Source organism: Heteronotia binoei, chromosome 1 (genome assembly GCF_032191835.1).
Source record: "Heteronotia binoei isolate CCM8104 ecotype False Entrance Well chromosome 1, APGP_CSIRO_Hbin_v1, whole genome shotgun sequence".
Classification (NCBI taxonomy): domain Eukaryota; kingdom Metazoa; phylum Chordata; class Lepidosauria; order Squamata; family Gekkonidae; genus Heteronotia; species Heteronotia binoei.
This window is the reverse complement of record NC_083223.1, coordinates 154,645,100-154,651,687: the sequence shown is the minus strand read 5'-3', so window position 1 is coordinate 154,651,687 and position 6,588 is coordinate 154,645,100.

The window sequence follows — 6,588 nt, the reverse complement described above, 5'->3', positions numbered from 1 at the left end:
ATTGGGAAACATGGCATGGGGAGGACACAGAAACAGCACTCCGCCCCCCAGTATCTCATGGTCCAAACCCAATCTTGCACAGCTAGAAAATAAACCTAAAAAGCCACAGGAACTCCAAGTCTGGAACTCTCTGGGCACATCTGCTTTGGTCCTAAGAAACTCTGGCTCAAGGCGGTCCTGCAGATTTTGTCCACTACTATTTATAGTTTTTTTGGTTTTCTCTTCAGCTAAGTAAGTCCATTTTTCTTCTCCCATTGATTTGCTTCTTGCTTTCATTCCTCCTTCCACCACTTTTAACTCTCCTTCAATCACTCTTCCTTCTCAAACTTTTGCTCCATTATTTAATAATAAAATACAGCCCACAGTACAATGCATAAATGAGCCCTGCTGCAGTGGCACTAGCCAGTATATCTCCAGTTGCTCCACTGCAGAGTAAAATAAAACCAAAGTCCAGTTGTATCCTGGAGACTAGCATTTATTTCCTTGTTCAGGTTTTTTTTTTGTATTTATATGTGTGTACCTGGAAGTCATGTCAACCTCTGGTGACTGACCCCTACTGGGGGCGTGGAAGATATTCAGGAAAGACTGCCCCTGCCTCTTGTTATTCCCATCTACTTGCCAAAGTCAGCCCTGCTTAGCTTCCAAGATCTGACAAGATCAGGCTTGCCTGGGCTATCCAGATCAGGGCTATTTCCTAGTTGATATTGATATCCATGTTGTTCCTCTTTAAGGTGCCCCTGGACTTTGGTTTTATTTTGCTGCAGCACAGCTACACTCTTGCAGTCTTCTGCGGAGGTGCCAGTCTTTTTGTTCTACCTTGGAAAACTGCAAATGAAAGTCATATGACAGGTGAAGCCACACCTAATATGATCATGCAGTGATGGGGACGGCTCTACCGGTTACTCTGTTACACATCAGGCAACTTTTCTAGGGTTGCTAATCTCCAGGTGGAGGCTGGAGATCTCCTGGAATTACAACTGATTTCCAGACTACATACATTGCTTACATACATTAAATTGTTTATTTAAACCAGGGGTATCAAACTCATTTGTTATGAGGGCCTGATCTGACATCAGTGAGACCTTGTTGGGCTGGACCATGTTGGGCCAGGCCATGTGTGTACCTATTTAAGATTAGGTAGCAGAGATATAAACTTTATAAAGGACACGGACAAACACAATTAAAGATTTTTTTAAAAAAACCTTAAAACATTAGCATTCAATTGTCTTAAGGTCATTTGTCTGGGGGGGGGGGTTTGTACGCATGCGTTAACTAAGCCGGCTGTGTGCTCGTCCTCCCCTTCGAACTGGAATTTTAAATAGCTCAAAAGAATGTAAATAGCTCTTTGGCAAGTCTATTTGAAGAACGAGCTTACTTATGAAGGTCTGAAGATCATAAGAATTCCTTTCTGGGGTCCCAGAGGGTAAGACAACAACTTTTACTATCAAATTAACGAGGCAACGCCCTGGTTAATTACTCAGCGGTCGTGGGTAACTCCGGAAAATAATCATCATGGCTAAGACAATTAAAGAATTATCTGAGCAGATATCAGCTTTCCAGACTTTAATAATGTCGTCCCAGGACCAGATGAGATCTGAAATTAAATCACCGAGGGACGCTTTTACAGAGTTGAGTGCAGAGCTCAAGGACACACGGAACATTGCAATCTCTGCTAATGAGCTGGCCTTATCTAATAAACAAAAAATACTCCAGCTGAATTCGCAACTTACAGAGCTCTCTGATCGTAACAGAAGAGCGAATCTGATCCTGGGTGGAATTTCCGAGGAAATAAATAATAAGCTCCTGGAAGGAACCCTTATAGACTGGATGGGTGAGCAAGGAGTCACTCTGCAATCTCAGGATATTGAGAGAGCTCATAGACTGCAAAGGAGACAAGATGGGGGTGCCCCAAGGGAAGTCATAATTAAATTTTCAAGGGAAAAGACTCAGCAGACAGTTTTCAAGACTTTGAAAAAAAGGAAAGACCTTTCTTTTAGAGGAAGGAAAGTTTGGGTGAGAGAAGACTTCTGCCAGGAAACCATCAGAAAGAGAAGGCTAATGAGACCCTTTGGGCAAAAATTATATGACAACAAGATTAAATTCTCTTGGGGGTACCCCTCCTCAATAATTATTTTTAAAGATGAAAAAAGGCTGGTGGCCCGCAACCCTAAAGAAGCAAGAGATCTCCTCACTCGCCTGGGCATCGCCACAGACGACCTAAGAGACCCGAGAGACCCGAGAGAGGAAGAAGAAGAAGAAGAAGAAACAGTGGAGCTCGGTGTGGACCCGGGAAAAGGAAGCTCAAGTAGACAAGAGAAAAGGCCAAGAACGGACTACTAAAGGGAAGTATAAAATATTTTGAACTAAATTTAGCTATAAGCTTGAAGGGGAGGGCGGGATGCATGCCCCCTGGAAGGTGGAAGACAGGATGATGGTTTCATCCAGGAAGTTGTCTGTGCCACAGGGGAAGGGAATAGGGGGGGGGGGGGTTCAGTAAGAAGTATAGAAAAATACCCTCAGCCATTAGGGCCCAAGTCTGTTACATATAAAGAGAATGGATAGATCTTTAAGAGTCCTTTCACTGAATGCGAATGGTCTATCATCAAATCTTAAGAGATTCAGAGTAATTAAAATGGCTAAAGAACAAAGAATAGATTTGTTGTGCCTACAGGAAACTCACAAAAAAAATAAATGATAGAAAACCATTGATAAAAGATCTGAGGTGGCAGGTTTTAGCAGAAGCAAGAGGGTCTTCCAAAGCTAGAGGCGTGGCTACATTGATTCGTAAGGATATTAAGGTGGAGAACATGGAAAAATTAGTAGATAAGGAAGGTAGATACCTCTTAGTTAAGTTTAAGCTGGAAGCCATAAAAATCACTATAGTAAATGTTTATGCACCAAATAAAAGTCAAAGGAAATTCTTAAACTTGGTTTTTAAGAAGATACAACAGTTTTCAGAGGGCGAACTAATTGTAGTGGGCGATCTAAATATGGACATAACTAAGAACAATAGTATTAACCTAAGAGATTGGGGCTTGAAGGACGCTCATGAGTTCACCAACACGAGACCCAGCCCGACACATATTTCTTGTAGACATAAAACAGCATCCCGCTTAGATTATATAATTTTGGAAAAAAATAATAATATGGTGGTTAAAGAGATCAAGACCCATCCAATGTTGATTTCTGACCATGCCCCTCTAAGTATTGAATTAGAATTAAATCTTCCCTCGAAAAATAGACCTTGGAGGTATAACAACTTGGTAATGACAAAAGAAGAGGATAGGGAATACTTAATGACACAGTTAAAATTATATTTTAAGGAAAATAGAGGAACTGTGTCAACTAATATATTGTGGGACGCTGCTAAAGCGGTAATAAGGGGCCATTTGGTTAGGAAGGAAAAAGACATAAAAAGTGAATGGTATAAAAAAAGGCAAACAAAACTTAAGGAATTGGAGGAGTTACAAAAAGAAATAGTGGGAAAGTGTAATCCTAGTTTACAGATTAGAATTAAAGAGATTCAAAAACAGTTGGAGGCCCTAGATATGGCAACAATGTGGAAAAAGGAAATAATGGTTAAGAACGACTTCCAGAGGAATAGCATTAATACAGCAAAAAGATTAGCTAATTATTTGAAAGTTAAAAAGGCAAAACAATCAATTAGAACTATTAAAATTAATAATAGTACAACTCAAAACTCTAAGGAAATCACTAAGGCATTTGAAGACTTCTATAAAAATTTATATATGAAAAAGAATATAACGGAGGTGTGGGACGCACCTAAGCTAATTATAGAGGAGGAAGCAAAAGCCTCACTGGGTGCTGAGATTACACTCCAAGAGATAAAGGAAGTAATAAAAGTGCTCAAAAAGGGTAAATCACCAGGGCTGGATGGCTTTACTTCTGACTTTTATAAAGAAATGGTAGAAATTATAGCACCTGAATTGCAGGTAGTTTTTAACGAAGTCTTGGAAGGAAAGAAAGCCCCGGACTCATGGAAGGAAACAGAAATAATTTTGATATTAAAGCCCCAGAAAGATCCGGAAGAAGTAGGTTCATATAGGCCCATTAGTTTACTAAATCAAGATTATAAGATTTTTGCTAAGGTTTTAGCAAATAGACTTAAGAGAGTTATCCCGTCAATCATAAAAGGGGACCAATACGGTTTTATTGAGGGTAGATCTATTGCCCATCCTATTAGAAATATCTTAAATGTATTGCACCATGGCCAAAAGAAAAAAATAGCTCTGTTAAAGTTGGATGTTTATAAAGCCTTTGATACTCTCTCACATGAATTCTTGTGGCAAATATTAAAGAAGATAGGTTTAGAGGAACGGTTCTTACACGCTATACAGGAAATATACAACGGAGGTAAGGCCAAAGTTAGAGTCAACACTGACCACTCACAAGCGTTCCCAATTCAAGGGGGGGTAAGACAAGGCTGTCCACTATCCCCGCTTATATTTATAATAGCTATAGAGCAACTAGCAGAGCGAATTAGGAATGCCGGGAGAATAGAGGGGTATAAGTCAGGTATTGAAGAAATGAAAATTAATTTATCTGCAGATGATATCATAGTAATTATGTCTAACCCAAAAGACGGAGTTAAAGAGATTAAGATAATTTTAGATGATTTTGAAAAGTGTTCAGGGCTCGGAGTGAATATGGCAAAATCAGAAATTCTATACCTTAATGTTAATAGAGAGGAAAAACAGGAAATAAATAGGATTACGAATATAGGAATGGGAGCCAAGAGATTAAAATATTTAGGGACAGTCCTCCAAAAAAATATGGACAAAATGATAAAGGAGAACTATGGTAAAATATGGAAGAAAATAGAGAGGGATATGAATAATTGGAATCATAAAATACTAGGGATATCATCTAGAATAAGATCTCTTAAAATGTTCATGATACCAAAGTTAATGTATTTATTCCAAACGTTACCCTTAGGTTTGAGGAAAAATCAAATTGAACAATGGAATAAAGCAATCAAAGTGTGGATTTTTAATAATAAAAACAGTAGGTTTCATAAGAGAATTCTATACAACCTTAAATCAGAATTAGGTTGGGGAATCCCAAATTTAAGTAAATATTATGAGGCCTTCCAACTAAGAGCGTTACTTGATTTGAGTGAGGATAAGGTACAGAAGTGGATTAATTTCGAGAATGAGGTCAACAGTGGCATTGGAAGATTTGGATTTTTTTCCACAGTGTCGACAAAAGATCTAAAATTAGCTATAGGGCCCAGAAGAGCAGCATTAGAAACCTGGATGAAATGGTACCCACAGTGGCTAGGGAAGGTTTCAAGGTGGAGCCCCCTAGAAGCTATTGTTAAGGAGGTGCATGCTATAAAATGGTGGGAAAGGCTTAAAAACAAAGGCTATTTTAGAGTGGACGATATGTTTAGGGGTGGTAAGCTAAAACCCTTACAGGAAATTATAGAAGATTTAGGTAATCAATACTGGTTAAACATAGCAGGCTTGCATAAGAGAGTTAAGATGATCAGTGAAAAGGGAGAGCTTTGGTTAGACACTCCAATGGAAGAGATATATAAGGTAATGGCCAAGCAAAGGAAGGGTCTAGTGGGGTTATTATACAGAAAAATGATTTCAAATAAAGATAAAATAATAGTACATTTACAAAAGATTTGGAGTCATGAAGGTCAATTAACAGAGGGGTTGGCTGGGAAAATCTTGGATGGTCTAGAAAGGATTAAAGTAACCAAATTTAAAGAACTGGAATATAAATTTTTCACAAAATGGTACAAAACTCCCGCACAAATAGCCAATATATTCCCAGGAGTGAGCTCCAAGTGCTGGCATTGCAAACAATTTAAGGGTTGGTTTGCACATATGTGGTGGGAGTGTGAAGAGGTAAAACCCTTTTGGGGGGAAATTATTCAATTTATTAGAAAAGTCTGCAATGTACCATTAACCATTGGCTTTAATATGATGTTGTTAAGCATAATAGGAAGTCCGGCACTAAGTAGACCCATGCAAAATCTTGTCAAGGCAATGATACTAGCGGGGAAGGCGGTCATCGCCTTGGGGTGGAAAGATAAATGTAAATGGTCAATAGAAAGCTGGCACAACTATTTGTTTGATTACATACAGTCTGACATCGTGGCAACAATCAACAAGGACTCCACGTGGGAAGATAAAGTCAAGGAAATCGAGACCAGATGGAACCCTTATTTAGAGTGGATCTCAGGAGAAGCAAGGAAGGACATTCAGTGGAAGATCAGGACTCTGTGCCCTTGGCTGAGGGGAAAAGACTAAAAGAAGATGGGGAGGGTTGGGGGGGAGGGTTATTTGTAATTTCAACATCCATATGCTATAATGGCCAATTGTACTAAAGTCAATAAAACATAAAAATATTTATTTTTATTTTTTTTTAAAAAGGTCATTTGTCTGAAAGGTGTTTTCTTTGTATTTTTCCCATGGGATCCAGAGGACTGGGCAAAGGAAGCTCTGGCTCTTTTCTTCCTTCCCCAGGGGACTGGGGGGGGAGGAGCCTCAGCCAATAGAAGGAAGAGAAGCTTGGCACAGTAGCTCTGCTGTGCAATTGAGAGTGCCTGGCAAA